The sequence below is a fragment of the Anomalospiza imberbis genome, chromosome 6 (genome assembly GCF_031753505.1).
Source record: "Anomalospiza imberbis isolate Cuckoo-Finch-1a 21T00152 chromosome 6, ASM3175350v1, whole genome shotgun sequence".
Classification (NCBI taxonomy): domain Eukaryota; kingdom Metazoa; phylum Chordata; class Aves; order Passeriformes; family Viduidae; genus Anomalospiza; species Anomalospiza imberbis.
Window position 1 is genome coordinate 43,690,936 of NC_089686.1, and position 10,388 is coordinate 43,701,323.

At 42.9% G+C, this 10,388-nt stretch overlaps 1 protein-coding gene across 1 annotated transcript in view; it reads right to left on the reverse strand.

Moving 5' to 3' along the window:
- LDLRAD3 (low density lipoprotein receptor class A domain containing 3) overlaps nt 1-9,993 on the reverse strand; it is a 203,096-nt gene extending 193,103 nt beyond the window's left edge. The window contains exons 1-2 of the mRNA XM_068193760.1: nt 9,768-9,993; nt 5,095-5,217 (exon numbers count right to left, since the gene is read on the reverse strand). The gene's annotated coding sequence lies outside the window, so the exon portion shown is untranslated. The remainder of the gene's footprint in view (nt 1-5,094; nt 5,218-9,767) is intronic.
- Between the last annotated feature and the right edge of the window lie 395 nt (nt 9,994-10,388).

The window sequence follows — 10,388 nt, forward strand, 5'->3', positions numbered from 1 at the left end:
AAAAAATGTACAAAAAAAAGCAGCATGTTTGCAGACTGTTTATAAAGTAGACTGGCAGTGGGGATCCTGGCTAATCTCCACTGCCTAGTCTCAATCCCAAGAATACAGATATGCACTGGAGCTAAATTTCAACAGTGAACTTTCAGCCCCTCTGTGTGAGCTGTCCTTCACTGTGCTTTAACCACATCTTAAACAACTACACACCTTTTCCATCACATATATCCTAAAGTAGCCACAGGATTTTCCAAGAATAACAGGACAATTTTGGTGGTTTTTTGTTTGGTTGGTTTTTTGTTTGTTTGTTTGAGTTTTGGCTGTTTAGGTTTTTTAAAATAGCAATCTTATTAACTGCTAAGAGCTGGAGAGAAGCAAGTGCACTCCACACAATTACAGAGGAAGTCTGTGGCTGGAAGTGACACAAGGAACTGGGGGCCTTCATGCAGGCAGGCAGGCAGGCAGTGTTTTGAAAACCTTATGTAGAATATTTGTTCTGCTCAGAGAAAATCCATTCCCTCATACTGTGCCATACCCACTACCTTTAAATTAAAAAAATTTCCAATACTATCTATAGTGTCTTTCTAGTCACTGCTATAGGACTAGGTACATAACTTTTTCACGGGAAACATTTTAGATTCCAAACACTCTGTAAAGCAATTTTTATCTTCCTATAAGAATTCACCTCCCAGTTGCTTTCTACCAGGGCTGTCTCCAACACACCAATGAATAATATTTTAATCTGCACATTAAAAGCATGATTCACTACAGCTTTTTCTCACCACCTAACTAACAAAAGTGACAGAGCACTGGTGTTGAACCCAGTAACAGGGCATTTTTAAATAGTGGAAGGCAAAAGGAGAAAAAATAGCTCATTTTCCAGTGTGTTCCTATATCTCCTGAGACGAGGATTGCTCCTGTGCCACCTTTTGTAATTTGAAAGACCACTGAGTAAATTTGCCTTCTGCAGTCAGAGGACAGGACAGCTACCATTATGCATAAAAATAACATGTGTTCAAGATCCTGAGGCACTGACACTGCAATCTTCAAATCCTGCTGCTGCAGAGAGCCTGTGGAAATGTGGAAATGCACCAGGGAGAGGAACTGCAAGGACAATGCACCACTGACATGGCCTGGGCCCCAGCATCACCACCTCAACTCTTCCCAAGTTTTTCTGCTTATGAAAGGCAGACATATTGTCCCTGTCATTTGCTCCTCTGTTGCTCCCTCCAGAGCAGAGCAGCCCCTGCTCCCCAAAGGGGACAAGCTGCCATGGCATCACTGACCTCTGCTTCTGGGAGCTACCGACCTGACCTACTTTTCTCTGCAGGATAGACTGAAGCACCTTCAATACAGATGCAGCTAAACATGATTTCATAAAAAAATCCAGCTATCTCCTCCTCAGTACAAACACAGCCTTGTGGATACTACTAGCATTGGTTTTTTTCCTATGGGAAATTCTTCACTGATCAATACAGTGTGTGCTATTTTGTAAGAAAATGAGTAATTGGATGAATTATATACAGAAGGTCCTTCTGCTGACACTATCCCTTGCCCATTCTTTCTCCTCTGAATAAATTCTGCCTGCCAACCTAGGAAAGATCTCATAGATAGAATAAGATTCATATGTAGATATTTATCTTCAAGTAAGGCCTTCTCAATTCATTAAAAAAAATATTAGGGTTAAATCTCCTCCTCTCCTTAATTCAAGTCAGATCTTTCAGCCCAAACTGGGCGTGGGGTTATACCAGAAGAGAGAAAGAAAAGACTGTCAAATTCAACACTCAAGACACTTTATCATTATTATTGTAGTAAAGCCTTATATGCAGGCACTGAGGGTCCTAAATTAAATGTCAAATACTATCTGGCACCAGGAATATGAAGTATAGTCACCTACAGGGAAAAGGAGCCCGACAGCTTTGGTCTGCTTGTCAAAAGAGCAGGCATCTCATTCAGTTCTTCGGGCAAAAGAACGACCATTTGGAAAACCAGAAGTTACCAAAATTAACTCACTGACTCCTACCGAAAAGAGGTGATGGTAGGGAATAAGGACAAATTTTTAATCCTACTCAGATGTTGAAAATATTAATTTCCCCACTGAAAACACTGAAGATACATAGGTATTTTTCAATTTATTTTTTTTTTAAGTTGAGGTTGAAACAAAGCAATTAAATCTTCTTCCCTTTCAGCTTGACAGTGTCCTCCTCACTAGTTAAACAAAAGAAATGCCCTAAGCTCACTTCCCTCTCAGCCAAAGCAGCTGCCTTTTTGAACAGACTCCAGAAAGCTTGCCAGCTGAAGTTTATGAAGTCTAGTTAATTGCTTCAGCATATTGATTTCATGTTTGTATGCGGAAATGTATAATTGGAGACACCCCTAGCTGGTTAGTCCTACAATGGCTGGCACCACAGCACAGCCACATGTGGAGGAAGAAGTGGAGACCTCTAACACAGCAACTCCTCCTGTATCCAGAGCCACAAAACCCCCCAAATCTCCCAAAGCCTACAGCTTCACTGCTAAGGCACATTACTAGGCATTGCTGATAACCATCAAAGTTTTAGAGAATGTTGAACCAAAAAATAAATTTTGCAGAATAATTTAGATGGAAACTTTTCCTGATTCTTCATTAAGGAACATTCTGTGCCCCCAGAGTCCAGGAATGTAGCTCTCCCTGTGTATGGGGAGGAGGAGGAAGCCTGCAAGCCAGAGGAGGACACAGAGAAAACAGAAGCTCCCAGCTGGCAGAAGTGGGCACACCTGCATAGCTCAACACATGCTGGAAAATATATGGTAATTACATCTGCCTCCTTGATGCATCAAATGCATTTTAAGGGGGGTGTAAACATGGGTTTGGGATGTAAGACTTAGGCATACCAGGAAATAGCTATGGTGTATGGCATGCCTGACTTGGGAAAAAAAAATCCATGGAGAGAGCTTTATCCTGGTCATACTGAAACACCATGGCGATGCTTGAATGTGCAGAGCTCAGGAAGGAGAGCAACATTCAAGGCACAAGCAAAGAGAGACACAAATTAATTCTTGACATTTCTTAGTGAAAACAAATATCTTCCCCAACTCTTCCACAAGTACAAATGCAGAACCTGCTGAAGTCAAGCACTGATACGTCAGCTACAGGAGTCAATTGAAGAGTGAATGAACACATCAAAGTAGAAAATAATGCAAGCATCCACTAAGAAAGCTGTGTTTGGTTACTCAGATGCTTAAGCAACCTTTCTTCTCCCAGCTCACCACAGAAAGTGCTAAAAAGGCTCTTTCCAGGATGAAGATTTGCAATGTCTGCAGACAAGAGCTCACCATGCTGAACTTCAGAAGGGATGAGGGACCCACTCTGCCCCACAGTCATGAGGCAAAACTGCTGGCTCTCACAGCTCTTTAATTAAAGAAATAAAATGCAATTTGGAGTATCTGGGGGGATGTTGGAATCCATCCAAGTTGTAGAAGAGATAGGAAAAGCCACGAGATTTGTAGGAGACAAAATCATAAATCTCTCTCTACCCTTTGCAGAGCTCTAACATTAATGCTAAAAATAACTACAGCACCTGCAGGATCTCAGCATTTGGCTTAATCAGTTCTTAGGGAGTTGTTGGGGGGGAAGTGGCAGAGGAACAAAAGGCAGGAGGATTTCAGGACTTGACATTATCAACAAGGACACAAGGACAAGGCGTCCAGAACAAGTGTCTGTTTCTGGCTGGGGCAGATGTTCCATAAGGGTTACAGCAGAGAAAGGAAGGGAAAAAAATTCAGGCAGAAGCACATTGAGAAATGGGTCAGGCTAGAGCAGAGCTGTCAGCCTTCCCCAACCATAGCATTAAAGTTTAATTAGTCTGAGATGTCTTATTAAAGTCCATGAGCCAGGATAACCTATCTAGGAGCAGCATGTTTGCAGACATAACCTTCCTCCATGGCCTTCCAGATGCCTAGCTTTAGTTTGCAAATGCTGTACCACTTCCACACTTCATGCAAACTTCACAAGCACTGAAGTATGAGAGTCAGTTCCAGTTCCAAACAGCAGAAATCACCATTGTGCTCCACAGGAAAATAGATGCTGAGTGCTAGAGATGGGAAAGACCTATTGGGGTGACTTGGCTAGTCTCACTCTACTCTCTGGTTTATGCTACTATTTTATCCTGTTCAATTTGTATCAAAATAAGGCAGCTAAGCTTCTGCTGTCTTTCTGAAAGGAAATTACGGACTGAGGTTTGGGAGGTTTTTTTGTAATGTGCAAACCCTATTTGTTTTTCCTTACAGTCATGAAAACCTTGTACCAAATACTGTTATCTCAAGCCTTCTAATATGCTTTATATGACAAATATGTCGGGGACTAAGAACCACCTCTCTTCTTTTAGGGTTGTTTATAAAATGGTACTACTAGAGGGTGGCTTTGACCTCCGGCTTCCTCTCTCCTGATGCCTCAGTGGAAGGTCCAAAGCCACATCATTTGAAACTACCACTTTTGGAGTTTGGTTATCAAATTAGGATTTGCACTAGCTGTAACTATTGGTGGCTCTTGCTCCAATGTCAGATAGAGGATCCAGTACTCCAATACTCTCCTATTTACAAAATGGCTTCTGGAATGATTTGTCATATTTGCCCATCCTCATCACATTAGCACTAGCATGTTTTCTGACATTGCATGAGGAGCTAAGAACAGCTTTGAGTTCTCTATGATCCTCCAGTGTGACCTTAGCTACAGCCTGCTAAGGTCTGGACCTTTCATGTGATGCTTGTTCAAAGCTATTTTATAATGAAATTTAGTCATTAATGTAAACATTGGGGTATGAGTTCATTATATATATTTGTCTGCAGTTCAGAGAAAAATGAACAAACAAAACACAAAACAACAACAAACCCTCACAAACCCATTACATGTTCGCAGTCAGAAAATTGAGGGTGAAAATACAATTTACTACTAGGCACATTAGAAGGCTACTTCCTGAGTTTTTTTGATTGGCAGGCTTAATTAGAGTTTAATGCAATGTTCAGATAGGCATTAACAATACACTGTGCTTAGATCAAGGAGAATGAAAGGCAGCAGCAAGCAAGCGAATGCTCAAACAAGCAATCATTTCTGTAACTTACTTTTGGGTCTGTGAACTTGAACTTTAGCCTTTCCACCATCTCCTGCCTGAACAGGTTCCACACAAAAGGCTCTGTTCTGGCAGGATGGGGAGCAGAGGGCACGAGACAGCACTCATTTCAACTCTACAAAGCACAGCAAAGATTCTTAGTAAACAATAGGAGGCACCATTTTTTTCAGCTTATTTTATCAGCCAAGTTGCAGCAAAACTATGAATACATTAGCCTGCCCTTGTGGGACTGCTTTTGTTCAGTCAAAAGGACCAAGAAAGAATGGGAAAAAAAATGAAAGAAAGCATGAATTGGTGAAGAAAAAAAAAAAAAGAAAAGAAAAGAAAGAATAGCTTCCAAGTGAACTGGGAAACCTTCTAGAAAGAAAATTAAATGTAATTGCATAGGCAATTCATTTTTCTCATGGTTTTTTTGCATCCTTGTTAATGAAGCTGGGTTACAAGAGATGTTCCTGGATGCTCCACTGCCACCAATAAAGTCAGTGCCTCAGGAGTTTGTGGGGGACACTCATTCCTTGCCTGCACAGGTGTTAAATTAGCTTTTCTAGGGTGAACATTGAATGTCTGATAAATTAATACTCTGAATATCTATTTTGATTTATTTATAAATGGGAATGTAGAGATTTAAAAAGTACTAATTAGGGAAGCAATCAAGGATTCCTGCTTCAGGAGAGAAAATGTAAAGTATGAGGCACTTTAGAAATACCTGAAATATTTGTTTAATTTGCCTCAACAACTCCCTGCAAAAAAATTGGTGCTCTTATTTGAGAGGCAGCAGCTTGCTGGCAAATGAAAGAATTGAGGCAATGTCTAATGGAGCTGTTTTCCAGGAGCATTTTCTGATTTCATCTACAGCATTTTAACAGAACAGAATCCAAAAAATGTCCTGACACCTTGGTAGAGGGAGGCTTAGATAACTAAACCTCCATTCAAATGCTGACTTCCAAAATGTCAATCCTCAACTCCCATCTAATCCTAAAGACATTTTAGTGTCTACCAATAAAATACTCTAGATATTCTTTTTCCCTCCTCTATCAAGGAGACTGCCTAAGTCTCAGAGACCAAACAGCCTGGCAGCAGCCTTGCACATGGTTTCCCATCTAATTCATCCACCGAACCATTCTTTTGCCTTTGCCACAGGCAGGCCACATGTAAAACAAATTTAAACAATGCTTTCATGTTAGCGTTTTTTGCATAGCTGACACCATTCTGACAAGAGTCAGACTCAGTGATGCTCTCTGTTTGACAGGTCCTCTCAAGAGAAGTGATCCAGTGCTTGGTCTGCTGGCCCTTCTGGGACAGGACTCAATATCTCACTATCTCCTCCTCTCTGCAAAAATAATTAGTTGGAATACAAAAAAGGCTTCACTGCTGTATTTCCCAGGATGAAACAGGTGTTCTCCTTGGCATGGAAGACACAGGATAAAGCTTAAACTATATATTTCTCCTAAGCATCTGTCGACCTCATGGATCCACATTCTGGGTTTCCTAAATCATCCTCTCAGGCAGTAACTGTTCTCACACATAACACAGGAAGCTTAGGCCCTAAATCAGATGATCAGTTGGTATTACAGTAGCTGCCTAATGACTCCAAAGCTGGGAGATGTGACACTAAGGCTCCTTGCCAAATCTAGCCCCTCATAGATATCACTCTTGACAAACTCCCTCTTGCTCACACATTGAAGAGCAGAAAGAATGCAGGAGGTCCTCTTTGTGTTTCTGCCCAGTAATCCAGACCACGTATTAACACAACTACTGGATTTTTACATAAAGATGCTGCTGTTTGCTTTATCCTTCCACTATGGATCACCACAAAACAGAAACTGCTACACCAAGCAGGCATCATCTGCTATCAGGCACTGGGGTTCTTACCTCCACTCCCAATGGAAACAAGGAAGCGGTGTAGATGCCATAGCTACCCATGGTTTCAAGCTTCCAGGGGTTTGTCACAGTACAGTTGATGGGAATCAGTGCTGGACAGAAGTTTTCCAAAGTGAGTGTGGGGCAAAGACCAGACTAAACTAACTGTACCACAGGAGACAATGAGAGGAGGGAAAGGAGATCATCCTCCACTGGCAGTGATGGCTTCCAACAACAGAACCAACAATCTGGGTTTTTTGGATGCACCTTGTTTGACTGTAACAGAATTCCTTCTGATGCAGGTGAATGTGCCTTTGCCATACCACCAATTACCATTACCTCAAGAATTTTTGTCTTCAAGGTACTCATCCCACTTCTGAAGAGCTCTTCTAAACTTCATTTACCAGACAGTCACCAAAAAAATAAAATCCCATTTCACACGTATTTGGGGTTTGGTGCATGGAAATGAATGGACTTCCCCTGATCCTCACCTGCCTTTCTCTCCCTAAGTGTCAGGATGTTTCTGGAGTGCCAATTACTACACTTGCTAGGAACTGCATCCTCCACTTTGGACAGCACAATTATCTCTTGAGCAATCAGCTTGTGACGTAACAAGCATAAATAGCAGCAAGAGATAAAAATCAAAAGCCACAATGTTTTCACACAGGTGCTCCAAGTTGCCAAGCAAAGGAAACCATAAACTTCTAACAGATGCTATGCTGGCAGAATTGCTTCCAAATAGATACTCTTTTTTCCAAGCAGCATTGATGTCAAGTATCCTGAGGGACTTGCAATACTCAAGATAGAAAACAGAATGATTTAAATGAGCCAAGAAGAATCCCAATAGTCCACTAACATCTCCATGAAGTGACTCATAGAGGGAGAAAACATGAACACTTTTCCCTTTCTCAAGAGACAGTGCAGACACTGAACATGAAACCAGGGAGATTTATGTACAAGTTCCACTTGACTCCAGCTTCAGCTGTGACCTGGCTCCACTTTGGCAGCTCCACAGCTCATACCACGGATCAGTGTGAGGCATCCTCTGCACCCTTGGTTTTCCTTGCTGTAAGGTTCTTCTGCAAGATGAGATACTGTCCCAACTGCTTTGCATTACTGTTCTCCTTAAAGGAAACATTCATAAATTAATAAGTGGGCACAATGACAAAATGCAGGGGCACTTCTTTGCTAGGGCAGGAGGTGAGTCCTTTAGGCTTACACACACATTGCAAACACTGTGATCTATCCCAGTGCTAAAACATGTTAGCCATCAAAGACTTTCCAGCACAGACAAATCCATCATATTTAGCCTCCACCTGACCCACCCTCAGTCCACTCAGCAGGAAGCTTACCAACACACAGATGTGGATGCTGTCCTGCAGAGCACTTGTAACTCATAACATTTTTACCTGAGTGTCCTCAGCCTCAGCCCATCTCACACAGATGGTGCAGGCAGGCACCATCTGCCTGGGAAGGTGTCAGAGGACATGATGAACACCAGCTTGCAAACTCATTTTAAGAAATATGGTACTCTAAGGAAATTAAAGCTTTAGCTAGCAACTATTTATCTTGTCAGTAATGGAGATGGGTGAATAATGATTAAATTTGGGTAAATATAAATCAGTAACACTCAATTAATTTAACTTGTTTACATTATAAGTAAGAGTCAGCATGGATCGAAGGCAGATTATGAACAACTTCCAGGGGGCATGCAGTGACAGAAAAGACTGTCAGTAATCTTACTTCAACTCCAAGCCAGCCAGAGGTCACTTTGTTCCAAATCAGACTTCAAAAAAGACTTCAAGAAGGTGAAGCTGTCTCAAAAGCTCTAGCATTCTTCTAGTGGTATCTTGAAACAAAGCACAGAATATAACAAGGGATCCTTGCCTCCTCCAAAAAAACCCAACACAGCTAGCCAGGTTTCATCCTGATATTCTGGAGTTCTTGGTTTGCTTAATGTCCAGATGTAGACATGAACAAACAAGAACACCCACAGCTACACAGAAATCTTGCTTAAGTGAACAGGTCTGTGATGTGACACCCTCTTTAGAGATAAAGAAAAGCTGTGATCTTCAGGAGTAACCTGAAGCATTAAAGAAAGACCACAGCCTACTCCCTAGATGAAGACTTCATGTTCCATTTCTTCAATTACCCTAGATAGCAGCCCTCATTTCTCATTTCTTAATATGCCTAATTCCCACTAGAGTCACAATGGACCCTGGGTACAAAACAGGAGCTGTTCTTATAAATCCTGAAGACTGAAATCCCAGTTTTACATACAAAATATGTTAAGTAGTAACAGCATGTTTTTCGTACCATGATTTAATCTAGCAGTTGGGAAAAAACCCTTCACCATTAGCCTTTTTGATAACCCTGCCAGCTGAGGCAACACTTATGGTGTATGCGCTACCCATAGCAATCATCACATGGCAGCAGCCGCCCGTTATGGTTGGAAGCAACTTGAAGGCTTGAGGATTGATATTTTGCTAACAGCCCACCCTGAACCACTCCATTCCCTCCCCTCACTATCACTGGATTGAGGAGGAACTTCCCAGAGCATCCAGCAGTGAAGGAACATGGGAGAACACAGGGAGTGCCAACTTCTTCCACTGACTCTTTTGTCTGTTAATGAACATGACTGTCAGCTGAGGAATGAAGTTCTAATCCCTGGAGCTTTCTCCAAGCATCCTCCCTGATCATGTCTAGTTAGTACTCTAAAAGCCTGCCACTGCTTTGCCTTTTCATTTGACTTCCAGGAAAGCAGCCACCAAGCTGTATCTTGGGGGACATTACAAAGAGACCTACCAGGTTTGTGATGGCACCCTGTGCCAGCAGGTTCCTGGAACAGTCCTTGAGCTGCCGCCTGACTGCGCAGGTCTGCAGGCCCTGCCGCTCCTGGAGTGACACGGCAGTGGGCTGGTGGTGCTCAGGAGAGACTGGCTGGGTGGCAGAGACATCCAGGAAATTCCTTTGATGGTTATCAAGAGCCACGTGCACAAATATGTCACGCCAGGAGCTCCCAGCTGTTCCCCTCACGGAAAGCACCCGCTGCCATCAGTGCTGCCATCTTCCCTCCCTCACAGGCCGGAGCGCTGCCTCAGACGCGCCTCGCTCAGGGCCAGGGGCACCGCGATCCCCCACGCCTGGTGCTCCCGCTGCGGCGCGGGGCCAGGGTGGGCCTCCAGGCCTTAGAGCGGGATTGCCGCCTGCCGGGATCAGTGGGCAGAGTTTGTGGCGAGTCTGACAGAGCCTGACACCCCCAAAAATTGCACCCCAAACATGCGGCGTTCTGCAATGCACGCTTCGACACCACTTGCGCCCACACAGAGACTCCTCAGGGACAGCAAACCTGCTCTGCATCACCAGGGACTCGCTGTGGCCTCGGCAGAAGCAATTATCGTTAATCTTGTTGTTAATTATCACTGC